Source organism: Equus asinus, chromosome 17 (assembly GCF_041296235.1).
Source record: "Equus asinus isolate D_3611 breed Donkey chromosome 17, EquAss-T2T_v2, whole genome shotgun sequence".
NCBI lineage: Eukaryota > Metazoa > Chordata > Mammalia > Perissodactyla > Equidae > Equus > Equus asinus.
This window is the reverse complement of record NC_091806.1, coordinates 6,378,851-6,391,250: the sequence shown is the minus strand read 5'-3', so window position 1 is coordinate 6,391,250 and position 12,400 is coordinate 6,378,851. Positions and strand designations below refer to the sequence as shown.

Below are 12,400 nucleotides of genomic sequence, written 5' to 3'. Positions count from 1 at the left end.
GGTTGGCTCAGCCACTGTGGCCAGGGGTCTAGGGTCCTGGGTTCTGCTTCTCCTTTTCCGGGTTTAGCCTCCTCTATGTGCTCCAATCACCTTCGTATGTATGAATGTGTAGATCTCTCCAGCATCCTGGAGTGTTGGGGAATGTAGCCTTTGTTGGCTTATGGATGTTTTACTTGCTGTAGACTGAAGGAGAGACAAAGGGATCCTCTCCCATTTCCATGATGATGATGTCATCATTTAATTCTTAAATCTACACAATAAGATATCTCATTGTTATCCCATTTCACAGGTGAGAAATCTGACACAGAGAAAGGTTAAATGACTCACACAAGTTTCCTCAGCTGGTTTATGTCAGAGCTCGGATTTGAACCCAAGGTAATGGGTAGCTACTGGGCTATAGTGCATCATGGGGGTTAAGTTTAATAAACCATAGATCAGTTTATTTCCATCACCTTTTTTACTAAGAACAAACCATGTTCGCCCTAATCCTTTGAAGACAACTAAGAGTGTGGCCACAGAGGAAGTCATTCACATTGATGATCTTGTTTAATCAGCATGAATATTCTTTGAGATAGTTACTGTTATTCTCATTTTATGGATAAGACAACTGAGACTTACAGAGATTAGCAAGTCTTAGGTCCCTCAGCTAGAAACTACTGTATCTGGGATGCAAAACAAGATTTATCTGATTCTATACCAACTCTGTATACCAACTTGCTTCTTTGATTGATATTTAGCCCAAAACACCGAGTAAACAAGCAAACAATAGATTGTTTTTCATAGTATTATGATACACCTCTAGTCTCTAATCCTGTCATTGTAAAGTCAAACATAAGTCCAGAGACTTAAAATCTTTTATACCTCCTATTTAATTTCGTAGTCCAGAAGTAGTCTTAGATATTTGAACATAAATGTATAGATTGAGAATTTAGGTGATTGATAACTTTGGAATGAAGCACAGAATGTTGCTACAAACATAACAAAGAAATTCAGGAATTGTTACTATCTGCATAAATGCCAAGTGGCTTTTATACATTTAAGATTTAGGTGAGATTTCTTATGATCCAAAGTTATTTTATGTCCAGTGTCACAGCCAGCTCTAAAATTTCACCCAGACTTCATTAATGTATTTGTGCAAACACTTCATCTAGTAGCAGAGAGGCACTTAAGGTTTGGGAAGATGAGTCTGAAGTCTCCTATTTCTCAAAAAGAAAGTATTGATGTTTTGTGCAATGATACTTGTATATGAAAGTGCTTTGATAAAACATTATTTATGTGAATAAACGTAAAACTTGCCATATATTTTAATATGTAAGTTACATAAAGCTTTTGATTGCTTTGCTTTTATTTCTCCTATGTTCTCTATTCCAACAATATAGGAGTTTTCCATTTTGTGTCTTAAAGGTCATAGGGACAAGTAAAATCGATCTTAGGTCCACATTTATAAGCTGGGTCATTTTATCTTTGCCATCCTGTGGGTTTCAAACCATCTCTGCTCTGCACAGAAACCCCGAATGAAAGCAAAATGTAGTAAATATTTTCAGAAAAGGCTTTTTATTTTTTGTCTCATCTTGGAAATCTAAATCAATATTTGACCTTTACACACCTCTATCAGGATAAAATGGAGTCTGTCTGTGCTGACTTGGAACTCTAAAGTGTGTGGTAAGATCCATTTGTCTTGAGAGCTATGGGTTCCTTGGGGTGCTCTGTGTGTGTGTGTGTGTGTGTGTGTGTGTGTGTATACAATTGCTTAAAGTGATTGGCAGTAACACCAGGATCACAAGATGTGAATAATGTTTTGTGATTTCCACAATGCTTTCACCTATATAATTTCATTTGATTCTTCTGATTCCATTAAATAGATAGGATAAATGATCGATCGATCGATCGATCGATCGATTGATGAGAGAGAGCTAGAGAGAGATAATAGGTAGAATATATGTATAAATGATTCACTGAAGTTCAGAGAAGCTAAGTCCATGTAGCTGGTTAGAATAAGGGTCCAGATGACAAGTAAGCCTCCTGCTATTAAACTCCAAAGGTGGCCTCCCAAGATGCAACTACACAGTAGGGGCCCAGGTACCCCTGTGATCTTTGTTGTGTCACAGCACAAAATGCTGCAGCCAGAATAGCAGAAGATGACTTGTTTGTCAGAGCATCCTAAGGACTGAAATCTGTGTGAGGCATAACGTAAGCTCTATTAAATTAAAGGAACTTACTGGAGCACAGGAATTTCTTTAAACTGCAATCAGAGGAAAGGAGACCCATTGGTGTAAAATGAGGAGGTGAAGTGATGTTTCTTATTCCTTATCTCAGGTATACAGGCCCCTCAACCTCTGAATCAAACTGTTCTACAAATGCATATTTCTTTGCATTTCAGTGACTTTTACTTTCCTTTCTGCCTGCCTTTGGGGCACGAGGCTGAGGAATCCAGGAGTTGAGGGAGTGAGGAGGTTTGGAACTATCTCTGGTTAGAACGTTGAATATGAATGTGGCTGGTATTTGGAGGAAGAGTGGGAGCCTATGGAACTGCTGTGTACTCTGAGGTGCTTGCTGTTTGTATCAGAGAAGTATCATGGGGTGAATTTTGCTTCACCCACTGAGTAGTTAAATGACATCACTCAGTTTTTTAATCATCCTGGTATTTAATTACTTCCTCTTTATAGGGGCAAGAATAATCGCCATCTCATAGTATTATAATGAAAAGCATAACTAATGTATCTAAAACCAAAAAGAGGCAACCAAGAAAATATGCCCACTGAAATTATGGTCTTCTACCATTTGTAGGAGATCATGCATATCGGTTCTGAGTGACCTCCTTTCTGACTGCTCAGGAAGGCCTGATCTTGTTCCTGCTTTTCTTTCTTGCAAAAATTCCTGACTTGCCAAATGCACTACTACTGCTTACAGGATCCCAATGAGAATACCAGATTTTTGTGGATTTGAAACTACCTAAATCTGAAAAGACAAATCTATCTCAGTCTTAGAACTTTAATTAAAACCTCAGCTCAGGAAATAAATGAAGATATGCAGGGCCAGTTCACTTCTGAGGTGAGAGAAAGTCCTTCATCACAAGTTGGCATTCAGATCACAGTAGTTCTGGTTTGCAATCCTAATAAATGGTTAAGGAGTCTGCAGCAATAAGCGAAGTCAGATGACTTGAAATTGTTCTGCACTAAATTGGGAAGAGATGAATATCTTATCAGGAAGAAAGGCAATATCATACTGTCTGTGCCTCTTTATTTAATCAAGTCCGTCTGATTTTGAAATTTCAAAATAAGCATCACTTTTTCATGAATGAGTCTTTGAGGGAAAAAAGGGCTAGAAATTCACTGCATATTTTAGTGAACAGAGCCTTTTAGCTATGATATATTTAGGGATATCAGATTACTTTTATCCAGTTTTCTGAATGCAGTTTTTCAGGAAAGATCATTATGTGTGTGTAGGGGGTGGATGTACACATATACACAATATATTTCATATATCTAATTATATCTAATATGTATAGTTTTTTTTATTTCTTAAATACAGAGAGAAAAATGTTTGTTTTACTCTGACATCTAGTGATTTTTGATTTCACTTTCTTTGAGTCCAGAGTGAGATTTGGCAGTCACTTTTGTTTCATTTTTGAATGAAGTCTAAATTTACTGCATTTTATTATACAATGTGTAGTAATTGGAAACAAGACTAATTTAGTTCCAATCAACAGATTTTAATCAACTATTAGCTGTGGGCCTGATACTCCTGGGTGAATAGGATGAAAATACCACAGCCACTGCTTATGTGGTCCCCGTGACCTAAAGCAGTAGTTGTTAACTGGGGGCAACATTGCCCTCCCCTCAGGGGACATTTGACAACATCTAGAGACATATTCAGTTGTCACGATTGAAGGAGAAGATGCTACTGGCATCCAGTGGGTCAAGACCCGGGATGCTGCCAAACGTCCTACAATGCACAGGATGCACATGTCAAAAGCACATATAAAATATAAATATTTTTTATTTTATATAAATATTTTTAAATAACTATTTTATTTTTATATAAATATTAAAAATGCATATATAAAAAACAATTATACAGCCAAAAAAGTCAGTAGTGCTGAAGTTGAGAAACCTGGTCTAGAGAGTGAGAAATACATAATGCACTGCGATAAGTGCTATTTTAGGGACGTGAATACAAGTGCCGGGGGAACTCAAAGGAAGAAGAGCTGGAGATGGGAGGTGTTAAAAAATCTTTGTGGAGGAAGTGACACTGGGGCTTGATCCAAAAGAATGAAGAATGGTTTAGAGAGAGGAGGATGGAAAGGCAGAGAGCATTCTGGGTAGAGGTCCAAAGATGAGCAAAGCATGGAAAACTATGATGCCATTAAGCTATTACTGCACAGTTACCACTGAGGCAGCATTTGACTCATGGTTATATGAAAATCAGGTTAATAACATAATTCTCTATGGGAGTTGTTTCTTTTTGTTACGTGGATTTTAAGCTGCATATGTAGAAGCTCCTGAGAGAAGAAACATAAAATCATGTTCTACTAGCTGGAGGAAGCGTCCCAGGCCCCCTGACTTCTGTTCCTTCATAGTGCAGTCAATGTATCTACAGACTGACGGCTAATTCTTGTCTTCCAAACCTTTCTAGAACTGGAACTCAGGGAAAGGGCTTCACACAGCTTAGAACCATTTGGGAGATAATATGACCCTCATATCTGGACAACCTAGACTATGAAGGCCTTCAAGAGGCTCTCTGAGAGAACAAAAATAAAGGACCAGAGAGTAAGTCAGCATTTCCTTAGTACTGGTAGTACAGTGCAGTGGTCCAGAGTGTGGACTCCGGGAGTCCCACCTCAAGAACTTACCCACTGTGTCACTTTGATGGAATCTCTTTTTGCTTCCATTTTCTTCTTCTTTGAGTATAATGATATCTATAAGATTGTTTTGAAGATTAAATACGCTACTCTTTATAGCCTGACATGTAGTAGGTACTTAATAGTAGTTCTTTTTACTTGCCTCATTGTGGTCTGAAAATGTGGAGATCCGTTTAAAGACAAGTACTGTGTTTTGCAACACACTCTAAGCAAGATTCTAGACTTCCTGGTTGGCAGAGAAGACATTGCAAAGGATAGCTTTATAAGGGGAAAATGCTAAGTGCTGTGGCAGATAATGAGGTTGTTTAAGAACCATTCAATTAGCAACATGAAACAAGTGTGATACACTCAGTGGGTGTACTGAAGATGTCTTTTGAAATGTTAGTGCTGATGGCACATGTAGCGATTAAAAAAGGCCCGTCTTTAAATTAGTGAAAAAGAAGAGAAAGAAAAGGAAGGAGTTGATGGGGATGGGGTTGTAAGGTTGAAAGCAAGCAAAGTTAGTTTAGATTAAAGGAAAATTCAGTCTCTTGAGTGATTAAAAGACAACCATAAACTCCACCTGGAGAAACATCGGTTTCACTTTGCCTCCCACTGCACAGTTGGTGTTACTCCTCTCTGCTGTTGTGTTTGAAGATGCTTAGATTCCTGATAAGTCATGGCAAGAAGAGTAAGCAAGTTATTTTCTGCTTCCTATGAAGTTATATATATATATATATATATACACAGAGAGAGAGAGAGAGAAATACATATCACATATATATACTTTTTATTTCTAATGTTTATATTTTAGTTTAAAATTGCATTCACTAGTGAATTTTATCATTAAAGAATAACCTACTTCTAGAATCTAAAATAGATGGAATTAAAAATATGACACTTCTGTTTATAGCCTCTTATGTAAACAGTGATTTGAGGGTTCAAACTGGAATTATTAAAACATAAGAAGATATATTTCAGGGTTTTTTTAGTTAGTATCTCTCTCTGTTACAGATATTAAGGGTGAGTGAAACCACATGCTTCTGTTCATATTTCTGCTACTAATAGGAGGTGAGATGGCTTTCATCACAGTTAAATTAGAAGAATGAATCTGTCACATATGTCACCTCACAGAAGCGTCTAAATGAAATGCCAATGTTATCATTTTCGACATCTCTTAATCACCATGGAGATTAAATTCTAAATCAAAACTCTGCTAAGTTGATGAAAAACAAAGTAATATTGAGGATTTGATGTCTGGAAAAATATGGACCAATTGTATTCACTATCTTTTTTTCTTTTTCTCTAATAATCGATTAAAGAGTTAGGAATTTCCTAACTTAATAGTTTGTCACGTATATGAGAATTGTAAAATAAATTAACATTCTCCAAATACTTAGGGTAGAACTTAAGATAGTAATATAATAATAAAAATAGTTAATATCTAGAAAACCAATATGTCTATATTGAACACTAAGCCCTGAGCACAGTGCTGACAGCAGTATTTTATTTAATACAAACAAGAACCCTATAAAGAGATAGTGTTGTTTTGTTTTGTTTGTTTGTTTGTTTTTCAGGAAGATTAGCCCTGAGCTAACTGCTGCCAATCCTCCTCTTTTTTGCTGAGGAAGACTGGCCCCGAGCTAACATCCATGCCCATCTTCCTCTATTTATATGTGGGACGCCCACCACAACATGGTGTGCCAAGCGGTGCTATGTCTGCACCCGGGAACCGAACCAGTGAACCCCAGGCCACCAGAGCAGAATGTGCGCACTTAACCGCTGTGCCACTGGGCCGGCCCCTAAAGAGATAGTTTTATTATCCACAGTCTACAAATGAGGAAAATAATCCTTAGAATAGATTAATACTGTGATTGAATTCATGCAACCAGAGAGACTGATAAAATCAACTTGATTGTTCAGCAAATCTGCATTTTTTTTTCATTGCTGAGGAAGATTTGCCCAGAGCTAACATTTCTGCCAATCTTTTTTGTGTGGGGGTTGCCACCACAGCATGGCCACTGATGAGTGGTGTAGGTCTGTGCCCAGGAACTGAACCCCTGCTGCCAAAGGGGAATGCATCCAACATAACTACTAGGCCATGGGGCTGGTCCCTGAATTTTTTTTTTTTAATGTGGATTGCAATGGAATGGAATCGAATAACATAGGATAGGATAGGACAGGATGGAAGAGTAGAGAAGAGAAAACTTAGATTGTGTCACATGTTATAAGGTTTGATTGGTGAAACTTTGCTTTCAGTATTGAGAGTGGGAGAAAGACAGAGACAGAGAGATAGAGATGAGAGAGAGACAGAGAGATAGAGATGAGAGAGAGATGTATTGCACTGTATAATGGATTTTTTACTGGGAGCTATGATACAAAACCTAAAAAATTTGGAGCTATTGCACTAAAGAATACTCTCCCTCACTCTGCCCCCATATTGCTATTACACAATCCAAACAAAATAAATATAATTTTGTTATTTTGTGTGTTCCTGGTTGACTCTTGTAATATTTAAAGATCTGGAAGAATGACTCGTGTGCAAGATGTCAGCCAATTCCATTCGGTTACAGAGAGAGAAATAGAAGACTGGAAACATTGACACCCCAATCCAAGATGGTACAGCTAATTGGTGACATACTTGGGAGTAGAATATGGGTATTCTACTAAAGTTAGGTGTTGTGCTTTTCATTCCTTTTGTTTATTTCTTTTTTCTCCTTGGAGTTGAGGATTAAATAAATAAAGCATCAGAAATAACAGGTTGTAGGCTGTCAACACCTACTTATGGACTAGTATGTCTGTAACACATGTGGGCCTTGCCATTGAAATCAAATTACAACAGGGACTGTTTATTAGGTACCTCTTTGGTAAAAAACTGTACTTAGGTCGAAGCTATGCTGCTTATTGTACTTGGTTTGTAATATAAATGAGAAAAACAGGTATTTACTCATAAATAATATAGTAATATGTGTAAATAATAGTTTAAAAACCTAAGATTTTTCAAGGGAAATGTATAGTTCATTGCATTGTTCAGAGGAAGGAGAGGGAAATTTGACTTGGGTAAGAAGTAAGTAAGGAGACAGGATTGAATACCCTAGGTCTCAGTATATGCCAAGACTGATGAATATCTGGTCGATTCAGAAATGCTTAATGGGCTAATAGGTGAAAAATCAGCATTGTCACAACAAAAGTTACAAACAAAGTAGCTGAAGAATGAACTGTTCAACTGCTAAATGACTCTCTTAGGGCCTGTTGATATTAGAATGCAACTTGGTGCTAGTCGTTCATGAGTTATTCATTAGAGAAAGTACCTTTATGTACTTATTCCAGTGCGTGTGTGTTAAGAAATCCAGGTGCTATGGAATATGTCAATGTCTCTAGTATAATATAAATGATAGTAATAAATACTTTAAGGTCAAATTCTCCCTCTTCCTTGAAGCCCACTCAGATACTTAAAGTCAGTCCACACTGAGCTTTCTCTTTTTAAGAATATCTCTAACATGTAAATTGCTGCATTACATTTAACACTTGAATATTTTCCTGACTTTTTAAAACAAATTTCTTGTTTTGGCATCTCAACTACTTAAATGGATTATAAACTTCTAGCTCCTCTTGAATTTTTCTAATCACATTCCCAGTTCTTTGCACATGCTACATGACAAATACAGATTTGATGATTGGTTAATAGATATAGAAGGATTTTTTTAAATATATGGCTAGGAAGTTATTAAATTAATTCTTGTCAAATTCTCTTGTTTTCTTATGGTGTTCACTAATTCTGCCAATTGCTGTGACTATTTATGTACTTGGTGCCTTCCCAACTAGCTTTTAAAATGCTTGTGGCAGATGATAACTCTTATTTATACTTACCGCGGCACCCTGTACCAAACACAATGCCTGCTTTTAGTAGATATTAAGGAAATAATTGTTGAATGGAAATTGAATGAATTTAAAAAATAATAAGCATAATATATATATAAGAACCTTAGCACAGAATGAGCACATTAAAGGTTCTCCATAAACATGAGCTGAATGAATAAATGACTCATGAATTCTAACTTTGGCCAGTGAGTAGCTGTAAGATATGGTCAAATTACTTCCTCTTTTGGGGACTCAGTTTTCTCATCAATAATATAAGGTGTTTGGATTTGAAGGATGGTTTTATAACTACTTTTCAGACTCTAGGGAGGTACTTCAGGACTTCCATGAAGAATGAAGTATTTTCTCAGCCAATGATAGATATTTAAATTCCCTTGGCTTATGTTGGGTCTACGATATTCTTTAGGTTGCTTCCAAGTCTTGGCTATTGTGAATAATGCTGCAATGAACATACAGGTGCATCTATCTTTACGCATTCGTGTTTTCATGTTCTTTGGATAAATACCCAGCAGTGGAATAGCTGGATCATATGGTTCTATTCTTAATTTTTTGAGGAAACTCCACACTGTTTTCCATAGTGGCTGCACCAGTTTGCACTCCCGCCAGCAGTGTACAAGGGTTCCCTTCTCTCCACATCCTCTCCAACACTTGTTATTTCCGGTCTTGTTAATTATAGCCCTAATGGGAGTGATGTGATATCTCATTGTAGTTTTGATTTGCATTTCCCTGATAGTGATGTTAAATATCTTTTCATGTGACTGTTGGCCATCTGTATATCTTCTTTGGAGAAATCCCTGTTGAGATCTTTTGCCCATTTTTTAACAAATGAGTAAAGAAGATGTGGTATATATACACAATGGAATACTACTAAGCCATAAAAAATGATGAGATCAGGCCATTTGTAACAACATGGATTGACCTTGAGGATATTAAGCTAAGTGAAATAAGTCAGAGGGAGAAAGTCAAATACCATATGATCTTACTCATAAGTAGAAGATGAAAACAACAACAATCACATGGAGACAGAGATTGGCATGATGGTTACCAGAGGAGAACTGGGAAGGGAGGAGGGCAAAAGAGGTGATTAGGCACACGTGTATGGTAATGGATTGTAACTAGTCTTTGGGTGGTGAACATGATGTCACCTACACAGGAATCAAAATATAATGATGTACACCTAAAATTTCTATAATGATGTAAACGAATGTTACCACAATAAAAAAGAGATACTCTTTAGAAAGAAGATCCTCACTACTAAAATTGTTTGAATAATATTGGTGTAAATTACAGTGTGGAAATTTGCCTTTTTCAAACCAGTTTGAACAGATACAATTTAAAAGTCCATCTTGCTCTTATTATATTACCATACAAGAAATGGACAAGAGGTCCTCCTATTTCAGAAGCCACATTTAAATGCATTTGACATTAATGTCATAGGAATATTGGAGACATTAATTAATTGCAATACAGTGTTTTATTTTTTTTTTCTCTTCGCTCTATATTCTCTTTTCATTTAAGAGAGCAGCATGCTGAAAACATGTTAGTGAATTACTTCTCTGGTGAACTCTTGGGTGTTTTGGGCTTGTTTCCCTCTCCTCAGACTATTTAGTTTGGTAGCTGAACAGGTAAAATTTTGCTGCTTTGACTGATACATTGGAATGTAAAGATGGCCATTGGTTGGTGTTTATTAGACTCTGAAGTCAAGGGTACCAAGCCTGAGACATTCCTCTGTGGCTTAGTAGTAATCACAGTAATAATCGTAGTAAATAATAGTCATAACAATAATAAAATTAAGAGCTCTATTTAATTTTATTTGTTGCTTACTAGTGCCAGGCATTGGGCTAAATCCTTTAAATATACAATCTAATATATTCCTCATGACAACCCTGTGTGACAGCTTCCATTATTAGAGGAAAGGAAAATGAGCACTTTTCCCAAGGTTAGTATTTAGTACGTAGTGAGTCAAGACTCAATGAACTTACAATCTAATAGGAATGAAAATAAAAGACACACAAATTTCACACAAGGGAGAATCTAATGAGTGCTATAAGAGAGACACATACAAGTATAATTCTCTAAGATTGTTCATCCGTGTACAGACTCATTCATTCATTTGTTACAGCTATACTCTCAGTGTTCACAATATTACTTTTATCCAGAATTCCAGGGTTGGCAGATCCTTAGAGCTCCTCCAGTACTTTCATCCATTGCCAGAATCCCTTTCTATAGTATCCCTTAGAGCTGGTCACAGGACCCTGTTACTGAATACCTTTAGTGCTAAACATGCTCCCTACAGGCAGAGAATATATCCTGCTTGGTTCCTGTAAATGGGACTTGAGCCAAACTTCATTTCCCTTTGCATTTCATTCTTGGTTTTGCCTAATACAGCCAATTAAAAATTTATGATCATCCTTTTTCAACAAGCTAACCCTTCTTTGAGGCTGCTGTTTGGTTCCGTCCCATCTGCACACGTCTTCTTATAGGATTAACATTGCAATGTTTCTGTGAGGTTAAAACTATGTAATCATGTAAAATGTTTAGGAGAGTGCCCAACACATAATAATCACTCTATAAATAATAGATGATAATAATAATGATGCTAATAATAACATAATTGTTATTTATTGAATTAAACATTGTTTATGGAATTCTCATCCTCCTAGTTGACCACATTTTGTGTACAATTATTTAGACATAGATACTAACTTTCTTTAAATACGTTACTGCTAATAGGACTCAATGCTTCAGCTTCGTTTGTATCTGTCATTAAGATGAGCCCAATCACTCAGGGCTAATCTTCCTCAGAAAAAAAAAAAAAAAAAAAAAGATGAGCCCAATCAACTCAACTCTGGTTTCATGATTGACTTAATTGATAGGGACATTGGCAGTGCCCAGTTTTGTATACATAATATCTGGGTTCTGCCTCATCATTATATTTAAATACCCTTTTAAAAACCTAAAGTCATTGCCTGACTTTCTGATTTGTCATTAGAAAATAATAATAACAGGGGCCAGCCCGGTGGCCTAGTGGTTAAATTTGCATGCTCCACTTCGGCGGTGACCCAGGGCTCACAGGTTTGGATCCCGGGAGTGGACCTACCCAGTGCTCATCAAGTCACACTGTAGCAGCGTCCCCGATGCAAAGTGAAGGAGGATTGACACGAATCTTAGCTCAGCGACAATCTTCCTCAAGCAAAAAGAGAGAGATTGTCAACTGATGTTATCTCAGGGCCAATGTTCCTCACCAAAAAAAAAAAAAGAAAGAAAGAAAAAGAAAATAGTAATAATGAAAAGAAAAAAAGTAAAAAATGGAAATTCACTTAAAAAATAGATAGAAGTCAGTTCAAAGATTCTGCCCTATATAAGGATGAGGAATGGAAGATAAGTAAATGTAGTTAAAACATGACCAATGATCCTGACGGGTCTTCCATTCAAAGGCTGAGTCTCCCTTTTTTACTAAGCATACCAACTCTTTGTTTATTAACATAATAAAATTGTAATAAAATAAAAAGATTTCACTACAGAGGAGACAAGGCCAGACAACTGATTAAAAGATGCTAAAATGTGCAGCTCCCTGGAGCCTAGAGTCCCTTTTAAGGGTGATTTTGAATGACTTGTCCAGGCAGAGAGCCTTCCAGGAGGAAATGCATCTTTGTCTGGGGTTAGGTCAAGGGCTGAGCT

The 12,400-nt window shown here is 36.7% G+C and overlaps 1 protein-coding gene across 17 annotated transcripts in view; it reads left to right on the top strand.

Moving 5' to 3' along the window:
• Positions 1–12,400, top strand: part of LRRC4C (leucine rich repeat containing 4C) — a 1,166,212-nt gene that overhangs the window by 1,049,964 nt on the left and 103,848 nt on the right. The gene's annotated exons all lie outside the window — the stretch shown is intronic.